The sequence below is a fragment of the Sapajus apella genome, unplaced genomic scaffold (assembly GCF_009761245.1).
Source record: "Sapajus apella isolate SASKATOON/1434 unplaced genomic scaffold, GSC_monkey_1.0 scaffold49, whole genome shotgun sequence".
Lineage (NCBI taxonomy): Eukaryota > Metazoa > Chordata > Mammalia > Primates > Cebidae > Sapajus > Sapajus apella.
In genome coordinates, this window is record NW_022436989.1 from 14,634,370 (window position 1) to 14,651,568 (window position 17,199).

Consider the following 17,199-nt stretch of genomic DNA (forward strand, 5'->3'; position numbering starts at 1 on the left):
GGAAGTGTTTCTGATAGGGAAGTAGAGATAACATTCTCTCTTCAGGAAGAAGTCTGTCTGAAAGCCCCAATCCAGTCTCTGGGAACTCAGCTTGGAACTCTGACAAAAAAAAAGCCTGCTCAGGAAAGCCTACGGTGTGGCTGGAAGCTAAGTAAGTTAGAGGCTGCCTACACCTGCTTTATTATTCCTGCGTATAGATGACTGCTGCCGTCCATTTAGGCAGCATGAATTCCTATCTAGCTTAAAAGATTCTTCTGAGACCCTTTAATGTTTCAGCATCTAATTCAAATGTCAAGCAATTTACACTAATAGTTTCAAGTAATGCTTCCTCACAGGTGAGTCAACATTTCTAAGAAAGGAGAAAACTTGGGTATAAAAAGTTCAATTCTTCCTCGTCGAAATAAAGATCCAAGACATTTCAGCCGTGCCTGGAGGGCGGGGAGGAAGGGGTGAACGGACCCGGCTGAGACGCGGGTGCCTGGAACTCCTGGTCTCTCCGTTTCCCTCCTGGCTCCTGAAGGTCTGTTAGCAGCATTTCCTGCACGCTGGCACCCCCTGTCCTCCTAACATTTTACTGCCTGCGTGTTTCTCCGTGCTTCCCCACCCTCCGAGCCCCGAGGCCAGGGTCGCCCTCCGGGGGCTGGCACACTGCAGGGTCTCGCTTCCTCGCGCTGTCTTCTCCAGGTGGGGTCACTTCCAGATGCGGCCGTTTGGGCGTTCGCGGGGCCTCGGCGATTCTGCGGCGTCCTGGGCTGTGTGTGCAGCCCCAGCGGCCGAGGCTCAGGGATCCGAACGCCCAGCCGCCGCGTCTGTTCCAAGTTGGGCCACGGGACGGCCGGGTGGGGTCGTGCCTGCGCCAGGGGGCGGCTCGGAGCCAGACTTGGGGTTTTTAACTTACTCCTCAGAGGGGCGAGAGCGAGTCCCGACGGCGACAGCGACGGCTCTCTAGAAGCCGGGGTCCAGGTAGGCTGCCCGGCCCTCGAGCTCGCCCAGCGCCGCGCATTCCGCGCCCCGCAGCCCCCTCCCTCTGAAGGGCGCCCGGGCCCCTCCCGGACGCGGCGCTCCCGCGCACCGCGGGGCCTGGGAACAGCGCACCGACTGCGCCCGGAGCCCGGCGGGCGGTGAGACTGACGGCGCCCTCGCCCAATCGCGGGGATCGACCGAGGGGGCCTGCGGACGGTGGCCAATGGGAGCTCGCGAGCGGGCGGGAGGCGGTGCCGCCGGGCGGGCGGGCGGTGGCGTCGGGAGCCGGCGCGGCAGACGGGGAGCCCGGGAGGAGCCGGCGGAGCGAGAGGAGGAGGAGGACGCGGAGGAGCGCCGCGCCCCCGCCGGCCGCCCGAGCGCAGGCCGAGAGCTCCAGCCGCAGCCGGTGGGTCCGGGCCGCCTCCGCCGGAGCCCGGCGCGGGGAGAGTCCGGGCCGATGGGCAGCTCCGGGCAGCGGCGGGCGGCTAGGCGGCAGCCCCGGTACGCGCCGCCCGGCGCGCACAGGCTGTAGCAGGTCCCGGCGGACGGCCTTGCGGAGGTATGTGTCGGGGAATCCGACGGGCAGCGTGGAGAGGGTCGGCTTGGGATGGCTGGGGCCACGCGGGATCTGTCCCGGAGGGGAAGGCTGCCCTCCGGGGGGCTGACGGCGGCGGGGTGCGCGCGGCGCGGGGGTGCGAGGGGCGCGGCGCGGGGTTCGGCTCGCAGATGCAGATGCGCCCGCGCTCCCGGGACCCGGCTGGGAGAGGAGCCGCCGCCGCTTGTTCTCTCCAAGTTATCGATCGGTTGAAAGGTTATTCCCGTCTCGGCGACACAGGCACTGAGGAGGATCTCCTCCAGGTGCCCAGAACTCCGCACTGACTAACGCTCGCGGAAGGGCTTGCCGTTGCCCAACGCGGCTTCCCTGGCGCGCCGGGCTGGCTGACGCCGAACTTGCTGCGGAGCTAATTCCCCTGGAAGGGGTGCGCCCCGAGCGCGCGCCCTCGCCGGGACTGATCCTTCTTTGTAAGACCGCGAGCAGCCAGCGAGCGCCCTTCTCACTCAGCGCGACCTTTCTTCCCACTTTGTCAGCTCCTGGGCCTCTCCGGGTCTTCCCGTGTCAGTGAGGGTAGTTTGACCACGTCCTGGGAATATCCCCAGGAGCACCTACAGATTAATTTCCTGCCGTGCCGCAAACCCAAAGAATCAATTTCGGCTCATCATCTACAAGAGGGAGCCGAGGCTTCTCGGAAAGAGAGAATAACTTGGCATTACCCCTCTGGGAGATATTTGTCATCATTAACCTGCTTCAGTTAAATTAATTCAGCCCAAGATGACTCTGACCTAAGTATTGGAAAAATCAAGTGCATTGGTCACGGAATTGTGCTCACCAAAACATGTGATTAAAATAAAATTATAGACATTTTGGATTTTGGTTAGATTTAGACTGGGTTTTGACAAGGATGGCTTCCCCCCCCCCCCCCCCCAAAAAAAAAAAAAAAAAAAAACAAGGAAAAAATCCTCAAGGAATCTTGGTGGTTCTTATGGCTTTGCTCAGTAAGTTCAAAATAGTCGCACAGATTTTTCTTTTCTTTGCCTCTTTTGTCCGCAGTTTCCATTCTAAACATTAACACTAGATGGCTTTCTCATGACAGGCATTTAGTAAACTGCCCATTTAAGTTGCGTCTGTGTGCAGCCTAGGTTGTAATTTTTCTAGTGTTACAATTAGTAATTGAAGAAAAAAAATCTCGCAAACTGTTGCTTTTTATTACCTCCCTAGAAAACCTACACATACCAATATTTTTGCGGTTATTGAGAGGTGGCCTATTAATTTTGGCATTACCAAAGTTGAATTTCAAGAGACAACAGGGTTTACTGTATTTAGTTTTGTCATTTAAGAATGCCTGTTTGATGTTTGGACTTATTTAAAGAATTCAGAGTTCTGTTAGTTTTCTAATCCTGTTTAGACAACATTTTCACTTAAAAGATGTTTACTGCTTGATTGAATTTCACTGCTTAAGAGCTATAAGCGAGTATTATTCATGAGAAAGTGCAATCTTAAGTTTTGGGTATAAATCACATTGATTCTTCCTAAAGAGTCCATTGATCCATTTTGGGAAGAGATGCAATTGAAGTATGTGCATGATTCATAACAGGGATTGTGTTAGGAACATCTTCTCCCCAGAGGATATTTGATTTTTTCATTTCTAAGCACAAGCCCTTTCATGACAAGCACAATAGCTCGTAGTTTAAGCAGTAACAGCAGCAGCAGCAGCAGGCTCATGTTTTTAAGCACTTTTATTTTAAAGTAAGATTATGGCAGCCTGTCCAAATCTTGCCTAGGTAGGCAAACTTATTTATATGCTGGATAAATATCTTGAAATTATCTTTATAGCGCTCATTTATTGTGTGCCTTGGCCAGCTTAAAATAAGACATACTGAATTTGTTCTAAATTAGAGTGTATTCATAAATAGCTGAAGGAAAAAGAAAAACCACAGAGCAAACATCTGGGAAGTAGGAAATGAAATCAGAAACAGCTTTGATCAGTACCCACTTCCTACCTATAGATGGGGTGAAATGAACTTGGATAAGAAGCAGTGTAAGCAGGTCCGGAAAATAAAGCAAGAGCTAGATGACAGGTATGGGGGTGGAGTCTGGCTTTTAGTATGGGCTACAGATTTTACCAGTTGCTTTAAGTATATGTTTTTCATTAAATGCTTTTTATGTTTTTAAATCTTAGATTTTCTCAAAGAGCTTTAATTGTATGGAATGTAACTTTTAGTTTAAAAGAGAATTATCAGATCATGATTTGGCTTCTATAATGCTTACTATAGTTAAAGCTGTGTAATATGGATTTGGAAGGTGTTTCCCCTCCCTCCCCCACCTCCAAGACTGGGATGGTGTATTAAAGGGTTCCTTGATTCCTGAGCTTAGTAAACACTTGTCCACCTGGAGGATTTTTTTACCTGAGGCAAAAGGGGAAGTGGGTTATTCATTTTGAAGTGAGCAGTCTATCTATTTCTGAAAGTAAGGAAATACTAGCTACCCTGAAAAACCAATTGTTTGGTAATTGAAAATGGTTTAAAAGCACTGTGTTTAGGCATCAAGACTAGTTTAAAAGGGATTGTGTTTCTTGCATACTTTTGGAAAGAACTATGTGTTTACGTGGATACAGCCCCTTACCCCCAATCATAATTGATAAATGCAGGGTTATTTTTTGAGGTTGAGGAAGGCATTGAGTTTTTGAACTTGTAATCAATTTATGGTGGTGGTTTAGGATTACAAATTCTTTTAAAGCTATATTGAAGAAAATTTAGACTTGGGGTATTGTTAATTGAAGAGCTCTGCTTTTTTTTTTTTTTTTTTTTTTTCCTGTTTTGAACTTCAGTGAAATACAAAGTACAGTCCTAGAGAATAGTGAACCCATGTTCTAGGTTTTTTACTTCTGTTAATGTACCTAATTCACTTGCAGGATGAGAGTAGAAGAAACTTTAGGCAGAGATAGGAACCTTGAGCTTCCTGCCTCTACCACCTGCCACGAGTTAATTTGGATGAAAGTGTTTTCATGACCCCTTTCAGCACCGAAATTTTGGGTTTCTTTAACGTTTAAAATGAATGTGTTAGAATAATGAAAATGCCTGTCTGATTGGGATAGTTTATGTTTTTCATGATTATGTCTTTTCTTTGCCTTGGCCCACGGTAAGTTTGTATGTGAATACTTTGCATGAGGGTCACAGCTACTTGGTTTACCTTGAAATCAATGCTTCAGAAATTGCTTTTTCTGTTCCAGTTGCATTTTGCTGTGACTCCTTTTAAAAGAGTGATAACCATGTGATAGGAATTTAAAAGCCTCCCAACTTTAGACGTAGATTATTTTGATCCTTTCTGAACTTGATTAATAAACTTTGTTTCCAAAGAACATCAGTTGTAGAAGAGAGCCAGATCTTGACTCACTGTTGAGGTTCTGCTTCTTGAGAGATTTCATATTTAGTGCAGCCCAATTCCTTGGTATATTTTCCCCCCATTACTGTATAGCCAAGTTGGGTGGTAAGAAGGAAGAAAATGTGGAAAATGTGCAGCAAGTCGAATGTAGTCATCATAGCATCTTTGGACCAGAAAGGGCCTTAAAGATTGTCTCATCATGTTGTTTCTGTACCATTTCTTTTCATCTACCTGTAAAATTTAAAAAAAATATAGCAAATATTAGGGATTGTCAGATATGTCAGCATTTAATGTTATTACATAAGTGTGTTGAAAATTGACAATAGCAGTTACTACGTATTGTCAATGCATTTCATCAAAATACGTTTGTTATACCAAAAAAAAAAAAAGTGAGGGAAGAATACCTATGCTGTCAGACTTAAAGGAGAGTTCTTCCTATCCAGAGAATATCTGTGTTAAAATTACCCCACTCATGGATTTATAACTATCCCCACATGGACACTTTTTTCTTTTCCATGGGTCAGTGAAAACTTCACTAAGGACCAGAGTTTGGAAATCACTGAGCCGCTGAACTAACCCTTATTCGATATTTGGATCCTTTTATATAATCTCTGTAAGTGGTCTTCCAGTAATACCTGAACATTGCAAGTAAGGGGTGGGGATCTCCACCTTTTAATGGTTGTGAGTACTAGAAAGTTTTTTGGCCTATTGAATTCGCATTGAATTCTGCTTGTTTATTCAAATTCTACTGCCTTGGTGGCCTACTGAACAAATCCTTCTCTAGAAGTATTCCGGCTACTCTGTCAGAGTTGGGCTCCTGGTGTAACGTGACCCATGTGGAGTAGAGCTGGAGTGTCTGTCATAGGTTGCATGTTGCTTGCACTGATGTAGGCCAAGTTTGCATTCACTTTTCTGGTGGCCAGACTCAACGAGTTTCCTGTTCACTAAAACCCCTTGAGCCCTTAATCACATGCTGCCATTGAGCCATGTCTTCCCATCTTGTACTGATGTCACTGCAAAACCTAACATTTATTGCGCTGTGTTTTGCTTATGTTAGCTGATTCTTTCCATCGTGCTTTTGGAATTTGATTATATTCTTTGGCATCTTTACCTGTCCTCCCAAAGAAATGCTGTCTGTACGATAGATCAGACTCTTTTATATCTTTACCTAAGCCACTGATGAAATTGTTAAACTGGCTGAACAACACGAAGTGTGTCTCTGGAAGCTTCCCTTGAGGCTTATAAGGAGTCACACTCTCGGTTACAGTTAACTACTAATGCTCTTAGTATCTTATAACTAGCCCATGCATCTCCACCTTTCCACATGGATATCCTGAAAGAGTGTGTCATACATCCTTTGCTGGTTCTATTGACCAATTTATGCTGAGTAATAAATGAGTTCATTTTCAGTGTGTACCTAGTAACGAGGACTCTGTTCTGCATATGATTAAGAAAATTTGTTGAATCAATGACTGACTTGAGAAACTAGGGTCACAGTATGACCTGTGACCTCTGGAGGCCTTAGACACTGCAGTTATTGTAGGACAAATCAGAATCTTGTTGGACTTTTTTCAGCATATTTTTTTGGGTTAGTATTCTCTTATGTTAAATTTCTTTCAGGTAGTAGGGAAGAGCACCACAATCTCTTCTGGTTTTGTTTTAGTTAGTTGATATACTTCTCTTCCTGTTTTACTCATAAACATTTAGCCACATGGGGTGTCTTGAACTCTACCTATTAGATTACTCCATATTTTTCACTTCTGCATATTTGCTTAACCTGCTGAGAGATATTCCCATTTAGTTGACTTGTTCAAGAAATCAGAACATTCCAAAATAGGCTGTTTTGTAGTATATTCAATTACACTTAGGTAAAAATATCTAGGTAAAGAGCCAGTGTTAAAAATTGTTACTATGGAAAGTAACTCTTGGGTGAATAAAAAATTATGCTGAGTTAAATTATTATGTGAAGTTTTAAAAAAAGTTCTGACTAATGCTTAAGGCATAGTATCCTGTGAAGTTACCAAAACAATTGCTTTCACTGTCTTCTGGAGGTGTTTTTGATAACACATTTGGTTCCTTGTTGAACAGTGGGTATTCACATAGTTCAGGAATAGCTTTGGGATGCTGTCCTCTCTGTACTGAAGTTTCTAATAAGTAATTTTAGGAATTATAGTTTTGATTCTTTGTAAGGGCACATGCCACCTGTTTCAGGTGTTTAAATCGCCTAATGCAAAAAACAGTGGTTTCTTTGTAGTAGGTTCAACCTTTTTTCGACATGCATCCCATCTGTACACAATTGTCTAAGTGTTCATGTATGTATGCATACACATATATACATACCTATATACACATTTGTGCATGTGTATATGTATATCTGTGTGTATAAACATATACCTTGCTGTGCTAAAATATTATGGACATTATAAAACAAATATAAATTTTAAGAAGAGTAGTATTAAAAATAAATAGATGTAGAAGTATTTTCTCTGCACCTCAAGGGCATTTGTATCTTTGAAATGTGTGGCCCCTGTTTGGATACCACTATTCTGCTACTTTAACTGGTTAGAGTTTATAAACTGTTGGGAAATGGAATTTCTAGGCAGCCTGTAGGGTCTTGTGAGACATGCTGAAGACAAACTCCATTCTTAATAGGCCTTATGTTTACTGTGTATTTATTCTTTTTCCTGAAGACATTTCTGACTTTGGCCTATTTTCTTCCAGAATTGCTTGTGGGTCTTGGTTTGAGGCTTCCTTTATTGAGGGGTAGGAGGTTAATGTAATGGTGTTGCTATTCTCCTTAGAAAGTTTCTAGTTAATTCAGCTGTTTAAGAGGCATCATGCTATCAAACTCAGACAAAACCGCTCCCAGGATCAGGGTCTGTTGAAAGCGTAGATTAATAGCCTAGCTCTGTCTATATGTGATTAGCCAGAACTGTTGCACAGCCATCCCTAGTGCAAGGAATGCTTTGCTTCCCAGCCATTAGTGGATTGGGAATGAACGAGGAGAGAGAGAAGGGAGCCCTACTCTTGTATCTCCTGTAGCTTGCAGCTAAACAAGCACCACCCACCCAGAATGGAACATAAGCGGCAAACAAGCAGGGACATTTCTGGTTTACTACTGTATTCCTTGCACTTAGGTGGTTTTTGCCACATGACAGGCTCTCAGTGAGCAAATATTTGTTAAAGAAATGATTGGGAGTTGTGGGTTGAACATAAAAGAACTTCCTTTATCTTGGCTTTTGTTGAAGTAAATACTGTTGCATTAAAGTTCTAATAATTCTTTCCATTATACATGATCTATCTTGAATAATAGTTTATACCTCATTTATGGCTTTCCTGGGTCATTGGAAATGACTTGCAATTGAACTCTGATATGAAACTGGTAAAAATGTGGAAGTAGTTTCTGAAGAGGGTTTTGACTGTGTTCCATCTGTTACATCAAGACCTTTATAGCCCCATTCAGTGAGGTGTGGTTCCTGGGAGTCTGGGCACCCTTAGGTGCCTCCTTTCATGAGAGGGTGTGGTTTACACATTTCCCAGGTTTCAAAGCCTGGTCTGTGCTGATGACTGCACAGCCCTATTTGAATCCCATGAGGCTGCAGTTGACTTAAAAGCCCTGGCTGGGGCTTAATAAAGCTTACTGAGAAGAAATGATTTCTGAATTGTGTAATACTGCCTGTAGTCCTTTATCTCTCAGTTCATTAGCAGTATTAATTTCCACAGGAAATAATGATTTTCAGAAACCCCGTCAGTAATGTATAGTGCATCTTTTGTTGATTCAGTGCTTTTAATTTGAGGGTTACAAAGTACATGAGGGTATCATTTATGCCTTAAATATGGTAGGTGCTCAGTAGCTGTAGTCTTCATTTTACATGGTAAAAGTCTTTTATCTCTAATATCCTAACATAGTGCTAGTTCTTATATTACATGAAATTAGAGGGCCATTATTCTAACTCCTATTTGTTTACCTTTATTAAGGTATGCTGTGATAAGTGCTGTAAGCAAGGCATACATGATAGTAGAACCATCCAATTTATCAACCAGTTCGATTTGAAGATCACTGTAACTCATTTGTTTGGAATAATAGGTCAGTTTTCCCATTTAAAATGTTTTGAGCTGGGCACAGTGGCTCATGCCTGCAATCCTAGTACTTTGGGAGGCTGAGGCAAGGATTTATTGAGCCCAGGAGTTTGAGACCAGCCTGGGCAACAAAGCAAGACCTCATTTCTACGAAAAATTTTAAAATGAGCTCAATGTGGTGGTGCACACCTGTAGACCTAGCCACTGGGGAGGCCGAGGCGGAACAATCCTTGAGCCCAGGCGTTTGAGGTTACAGTAAGCTGATTGTGCCAGTGGACTCCAACCTATGTGACAGAGTAAAACCGTGTCTCAAATAAATTAATAAATAAATAAAATGTTTTAAATAAGAATGAGTGAAGGAGACCAATGTTGATTTATGAAGAGAATAAAGAATTGGGAAGAGCTGTTCTTAAAGGCAAATATTATCATGCTTGAAGTTTCATTTGTGTTCTCTCACGTGTACTTGACAAGAACCTTATAAGGCTAGTGGGATTTTTTCCCCTATTACAGATCAAAAAACCAAGATTTAATGAAAGTGTGGTTTTCTGAATCTGAATCCTTGTATTTTTAAACCCATGTCTCCTGGTTCCAGCTACAGTGTTCTTTATTCTACAGCTCCCTTGTAAGGTATGGTAGGTTTCCATAAATCATTATAAAAGAAAAGAATGAAAAGAGAAAGGAAGAGGGAAATGGGGAGGGACTAAAGAAGGTATGTGCATATGAGAATGGTGGAACTCACTATCACTGAAAGGGGGAAGTGGAGGCTGTGGGTTAGGCTAATGAGCTCATTGTTCTGGTCTAAAAACTGCCCTGTTCTATCAGTCAGTGAATTGTCTATCATTAACTAGAAATTTTGTAATTTGTGGTGAGATAGCAGTTTTACCAATTGAATCAGGTTATATATTCTTTGTTGGGAAGCGAGTGGGTCCTTCTGTGATCATGCAGAGAACATTTTTTTAGCCCCTGAGTCTTTGCCAAGATTAAAAGAAATATAAGAGGAAAACAATTTTTGTTTTGCATTTATACTTTGATAGATTTGCATAATCTTTGTTTAAGCCAGTTGAATGTGAATCCCTAAATAAATTTCAGGCATTTAAATATTTAAAAGGATTCATCCACAGTACTTTACTCACCCAAAGAATAAGTGCTTACAACAAAGAAAATAACCCCCTTGCAGATGTAGCCTACATAGATTTTGTTCACCTTGTCATTGAATTATAAAACATTAATAGCGAAGCTAGAATTTGAACATTCACTGAAATGCTTAGCTGGCCCTGCTCCAAAATATTGTTTCCCTGGTAGAGAAAGCAGGACAATTTGTTTAAAACTGGCAGTTCGCCAGTCAGAATAGCTCTGACGCAATCATTGCAGTAACTACTTTGCTCTGACTGCTAATTTTAGGGCAGTTAAATCTGGGTGATGTCTGATGGCTGCTGTCGCTGTGCGTCTGGTTATGTGGAGCTTTCTAAATTCATCCTCTTAGCTTGGCACCGTAACTTAGTTCTTTCTGAGATAAGCTGTGGAGCAGAGGGGATGTTGAGTCGGCACAGGATATGTGCAAGGAATGAGGAAAAAGGCCCTAGGAGAGAGAGTTTCAGGAGACACTGCTTTAATCTTACTATGCTCTTTGTCATTCCAATAGCAAATACTTCAGACATCTGTACTTCCCCTGCTCTAGCACCCTGGGAGGTGTTGAGGAAGGTGGAGAGAGGTATACATGGAGACACCTGCCTTCATGGAGCAGAGTTCTGGCAATATGCACTTGCTCTCCTTGTCATCCCTGCAAGCATTCGTGTGTTTAAAAGTGAACTTTTACCTTCTTCTTTTTAGGAACAGGTAAAACTAAGGAGAAAAATTATAATTTTAAGAAATCTACTTAGAGCATTATATAGAAGAGCAAAGTAGAATATCCTGCCATTACAGATGATACAAGTGGTGTAAGGGGTTCTTCGGTGGCCTTGTCTAACTCCTTTAATTTTCTGGGGCAGTGACTATAATCCAATTTTAAAATAAGGATGTGGGGTCATGCCATCTTGAAGTCTTTTTAAATGCTGGCATTCTAAGATTTTTCAAGTTAACAGGTGGCACCCTAGGGTGTGAGACCCCTGAGAACAGGGATCTTGTCCTTCCATCCCTATCTTTCAGTACCTGTACTGGGTAGCTGTCAGGGACAGTCAGCAAATTAACCGACTCTTAGAATTTAGTCCTCAGAGGGACCTTTGAGTGTTATCCTAAACTTCCATATGTTACTGATTCAGAACTATCAGAGGGAATGATTTAGCCACTGGAACTATTGTGTAATAGCATGGGCTACCTTACTAGGTGGTGAACGAACTGCCTTATTAGGTGATGAACTAACTTGGGCAGAGTTAATGGCCATGTGTCAGGTATATTAGAAAAAGATTCCTGTGTAAATGAGACCATAGGATAGATGAGCACTACAGCTTCTTTCAGATGAAAGACTGTGTGATTAGCTGAGAATAAGGTGGGTTTGCATAGTTAGCAAAACATTCAAGGAAGACAGAACTTGAGTTAAGCTTTGGAAAATGGTTAGGATTTGAATTTTTGTTGAGGGCCTCTTGTGAACAGGGAAACTGTAGGCCCTATCCAAGACCAGCAGATACATACAAAACTCTCTCAGTTGTTCATTTGATCACAGTATTATCACTTTTAACTTGATCTGCTTAAATCCAAACATCTTTTTGCCTGGTTTAGGTTTTGCTCTATTAAGAAAAGCAACATTAAGGAGAAGTGATGGACAGAATTTTCAAAGTGGTAATTATTACTTTGTCTGTCATGTAAGATAGTCATTATGATTTTTTTCCTCATTGTAATTTACTGAAGGTTACAGACTGTGTCATAAACCTAAAGGAAAAACTATTTTGGTTATATCAGAGATATAAAAGATATTTTGTTATAAAATTACTGCATTCATTTCAGTTAGTCTACAGAATATACACATAGTATTATAATTGCAACTCAAGGTCATATGTTTTGTTTCAAGACTTTACACTTAGGAATATATAACTTGATAATTGACACATTGGAGTGATTTATTTTTAAATTATGCTGAGTAACAAGAGTTTTAAACTGAGGCAGCATTAGAAAGGATGTCAGTGGACAAGAAGAGCTCGACTCGCCCGAATCCCGTCTGCCCCTGGGTCTCTCTGGGGTGTTGTTCATATGCTGTCAGTGCTCTCTTCCTTCTGTCCACTTCCTGTCTTATGTCTCATGAGCTAGCAGTAAGTGCTGGCTGAGATTTCCCTTTAAACTCCAAACCAATAAATCTCAATGTAATCACCATATACTTTCCCCCAACATTTTATCATGCAAATTTGCAGGCTTACAGAAAAGCTGAAAATATTGTGTGGTGTAGTGGACACCCCTGTACCCCGCTCCTGGGTTGTTAGGTCTGACTCTATTTGATTTATGCATATCTCTTTGTCTTCTACCCACCCATCAGTCCGTCTTATTTTTTTGATGCATTTCAGAGTAAGCTGCACACATGTGTACACTTTATCACTAAACACATCAGTATGTATACTGTAAATGAGTTAATAACATTTACATTTTTTGAAGTAAAAGTTATAAAGTGAAATGTACAAATCTTAAGTGTATCATTCTGTTTTGATACATCCATCCATCCATATGGCCTGTACTTCTATTAGGATGTGAAATGTTCCTACCACTTCAGAAAGTTCTCTCATGCCCCTGCCCAGTCAACTTTTTCGTTTCCCACCTTCATCTGAGGCAACCATTGTTCCTTTTTTTTGGCCGTTGTTAAGTTTTTCATGTTCTTGCACTTGATATTAATGGAATCATGCAGTATGCACTCGTGTATAAAGCTTCTTTCAAAACTCAGCATAATTTATTTTTACTTTGTTGTGTATTTTATATGACCACACTGGGCTTTCTTTACCTTCATCTTGATCACATGAACTTTTCAGAGGTCATATCCATTTGTCTACTGATTTTAGGAGCAATTTCTGTTAAATATTTATGTATTTATCTTCAATCACATCTCAACTTCCCTTTTCCCCACAGGGGTGTGAGTTTCCTATCTGATCTGGCAATTTGCCCACTGGGTCTCATCTTACATCCCACCCATTCATTCTGGAGATCAGGTGCTTCTTTTGTTAGTTGGCTGACACTTGATGCAGGCCTGGCTCAGGCCGGCTCACAGCATTAAGCTGAGCCACTTTGCTTCTGAAGAGATAGATCCTGACATATTACTGGCTTATTTGTATCTGATTACTTAGACAATTTTAGGTGAAAGAAAATACATCTGTTTATCAGCAAAACTGAGGAATTATTTTTAATTAATTCAAATTATTTCTAATTATTTCAAATGCAACAATTATTAAAACTAAAATTTCCTGAGTTCAGTTTTATGATACTGTATGAAGGAGACTAATCAACTAGTCCTGAAAAAATACAGATTTTCAATCACTTATGCTGAAGAGATACTGACTAGCAAAATAAAAACCTAGTTGACATGAAAATAAAATTCTAGACTTAATTAACCACCCCCTTTTCTGTTTCCTCCACTACTGAAGTTCTGAGTTGCCAAACCTTTCCAACCATAGACGAAACTACTAAAAAAAGTTTTCGTCAGCTGTACCATTAATGGTCGTTTGCATGTAGAATGTACTGTCAAGGTGAGAAGACTTTTCCTTAGGGCTGTATTGGTTAAGCTTGCTCTACCTGCTCTAAGAGACACTGCAAAATGCCCTGGCGGTGGAAAAGCTGATTTCTTTCTTGTGTGACAGCCCAAGGCCTGGACAGGTAGGCTGCTCTCCTCCACCTGACACGCACGAATTCAAGTTCCTTCCATCTGTTTATGTTACCACAGGGCCCTAGCCTCACGGCCTTGGCCTGAGTGGTCTTTGCTTAGGCTTGTTGAAGGGGAAGGGGCACCCAGGTGTGAGTCACCTAAAGGGCTAGCTCAGAAGGGTCTCCTCCATCCTTTCCACTCTTCCACTCTCATTCTTCTGGAGCTCTTATTATGACCCAACCTAACTTGTGGGGATGCTAGGCAGTGTCATGTAGCTGACTACCCGTGGGTCTCTGTTCTAGTCTTGTGTAATTAGCATTGCCACTTGTTTGGTTCTGCTTTGCCCAGCGGATTTTACGATGCTTTGCGTGATGCTGGTTGCTAGAACTTTTGTGTTTGGGGCTTCTTTAGTATTTGTCTCTCTACTGTAGGATAAAAGTCCTTGTGATCTTGAGCTCTTTTTGCTATACTGTACTCCCAAGATACAAAACACTTTGTATATATCAAACATGGGCTGAGACTGAGGGGTCTTCTCCATACCTGTAGGGCCGGTATGTCACTTAGCTACTTCCTCTCTGAAAGCCCTCATTTCTGAACCTGTGCATGGAAAACCTTCAATCTGTGTCATAGTATTATAGACAGGATTTGTTGAGAAAAGTGGCCTATCGTATAGCCGGTGCTCAGATGTATTCATTCATTTGTCGGCTATTTATTACATGCTTTTTTTTTTTTTTTTTTTTTTCTTACCAGACTCAATTCTAGGGACTCAGGTAATGGTGGTGCATAAGGCAGACAGGGCATCGCTCTTGTGGTGCTTTTATTCTGGAAATACGATAGACTTTCTAATAATATTTTTCAAGATAGAGTATTTTTCCCACCCGTTGGATGCAGTTTAATTCTGTGTGGAGGAAGGGAGGGTACAGTCTAATAATGATGAGATTGCTGACAGATTCTCTAACTTTGAATGAAATGTTACTGGGGACATGGATCAGGGATATAATAAAAGACCTACTCACTGTTTAAAATTCAGACCCATAATAGAAGGCTTAAGAGACACTTGATGAATGGAATAATGGTAATCACTTATTCAGGAGCCAGAGGGTTTCTTGGGAGCAAAAACCTTTGGAATGACTGCAGGCCCTCTGGCTTGTGTGCCATTCAGAGGAAGTTCCACTGGAGTCCAGTGGCCATCTCCCACGCTGAGGAGCTGGGATGGGGTTGGGCAAATGGTAAGGAAGCAGTTGTGCATGTGATTTTCTCTTTCTCTAATGAGCTCACATTATGCTGCTTTAGCCTGAAAGGACCCTCAGCAGACTGCTCACTAGCACCTTAGAAGACTCCTGAAGTGAGAATCTGATGGATTTTAGTGGCCACTTTGGAGACCCTGCAGAGTAGATTCCAAGCCTGTGTCCAAGTGCTGCGATCAGTGCACCACGGTGTCAGGGGCAGGAGATGGAGCGTGGCCCCCATTCCTGGGCTCTTGAGTTTCATGTCTCTAGAGTTATTGTGTGGGTTTCCAAGGATATGTAGAGTAATTCTTATAACAGACATAAATATTCTTTCCAGAAGGTCAACTCATAACATCCACAATGTACTGTGAACGTGAACTTATTTCTCTCAGAATGTTTGAGAGTACAGACGTACTTGTTTGCTCTCAGTTAAGGGATAATATCCAGCTTTGGACTGGAATTTTCTCCTAGAGATTGGAGTGTTCATGTTCTTGAATGAAGACATGTAAAAGAATGAAAACTTAGTGATAAGGTTGCGTTTGTCACTTTCCACTATCAAATTAGAAGAAAGGGGAGGAGAAAACTCTTGGTTAAAATAAATGACATTTCAAATTTTTGTGAGATGGAAAGGCTAAATGGTTTTTATTTTAACAGGAGCATCGTGGCATTTTGATAATTTGAAAGTTACATTCATTTCCTTTTGATTGCTGCTGTCTGCTTGAGGTATATGGCTATAGGTGTATTGCCAATTTTTGCCAATAATTTAATCATGGAAGGATTCCGGGAACCTCTCGAGCCATAAGAACACAGCTGAGCATTTCTTGAGCCTTTCATTTGATTTGGGGGCAGTAGCTCCTGCTGAGCAGCTGCAGATGGTATGTTTTCAACTCATGCTGTGGCAGTTTGGGAATTTTTTTTTACTTATTTTTGTTTATAGTGAACAAAAGAGCAGTGTGGAACTTAATCAGTTAGATCAAATGTATATAAATTCTGAGGACGGTGTTTCTACTCTATCTGAACTGAAATGTGAAACTTTCGTGTAAGTGAGGAAAACTGGCCTGCTGATTTATGGTGTCTGATTAAATCTCACATTAACATGCCTCTAAAATGTGTGTGCTTTGACTTTCCATTAATGGATAAACATTTACACTGGCCTTGGCTGATGGAATAACTCATTATTCCATCAGCCAAAACCCTTTATCTTTCTCTGCTTACGCTGTTAAACGAAGTATGCGGCGATCCCTGTGTGGAGTGTGAGCCTGTGCTTCGCATGACAGTAAGTTAGTGTCGTCTGTTGGCTGGGGAGTTTGGAGGAAAAAGGGAAGGCTTCTACAGGACGGTGAAGGTTTCTCAGAGTTCATGTCTTCATGGGAAGAGTGGGAGGAGATGCCAAAGAAATTGCAAATATACTAATAATCCTCAGAGAAGTGGTTTTTGCACAGCGCCCTCCCACTAAGTGCTCTGTTATTGTTGGACTCAGAATAAAGACTTGCTGGACTCTGCCTCAAATCCTGTGGGCGATTCTTACATTTTTGTGTTCAAAAGCATCCTAGCTTCCTGTTGCTCAGATACTGGGTGTGTTCTGTGGGTTAGAAAGCACATGGCACCTGAAAGATCATATTCTGTGCTCCCTAAATTGAGATGAACTAATTTGACCTACATTAAAACATTTTTGGCTCTCTCTCTCTCTCTGTGTGTGTGTGTGTGTGTGTGTGTACGCATATGTGTGTGTATATGCGTACACACACACACACACACACACACACACACACACACACACATATATAATTTTGTTCTTGAATTTTAACTTAATTGGAAGCTTCCAAAAACTGGGTCCTTCTAATCTTGTCTTTATGGTAGTATCTGTATTTTGTTCTCAGCTTTTAATCCTTGCTGTATTCTTCTAAGTGTTTAGATTCCTAGTAACTTCCAGAATTGCTGGAAAACAGTTTGTGTTGGATACTTTCAGAGAATGTATAGAATGCTCTTAACACCTGGAGAAGGTTCCCTTGACTCCATAATAAAAGTGGGTGGTTTGCTAAAGACCACCTGTAACTTTGTGTTTTACTTGTCTGGGCCTTTCTCTAGCTGCACCACCAGGTTGCCTTCTAAAAAGTCTAGTATAAAGGGTCTTGTGAAAACTCTCATATTTTAAGTTATGTCTTTTGGGATAGAGACATTGTGAAGTCCACTTAAAAAGTACTGCTCACCTT

General features: G+C 41.9%; 1 protein-coding gene across 3 annotated transcripts in view; it reads left to right on the forward strand.

Moving 5' to 3' along the window:
- Positions 1–1,395: 1,395 nt before the first annotated feature.
- SIPA1L2 (signal induced proliferation associated 1 like 2) overlaps positions 1,396–17,199 on the forward strand; it is a 230,774-nt gene continuing 214,970 nt past the window's right edge. For 2 of the 3 annotated variants that reach the window (XM_032242333.1, XM_032242334.1), the window contains exon 1: positions 1,396–1,522. The gene's annotated coding sequence lies outside the window, so the exon portion shown is untranslated. The remainder of the gene's footprint in view (positions 1,523–17,199) is intronic. The other variant, XM_032242335.1, reaches the window with a different exon arrangement.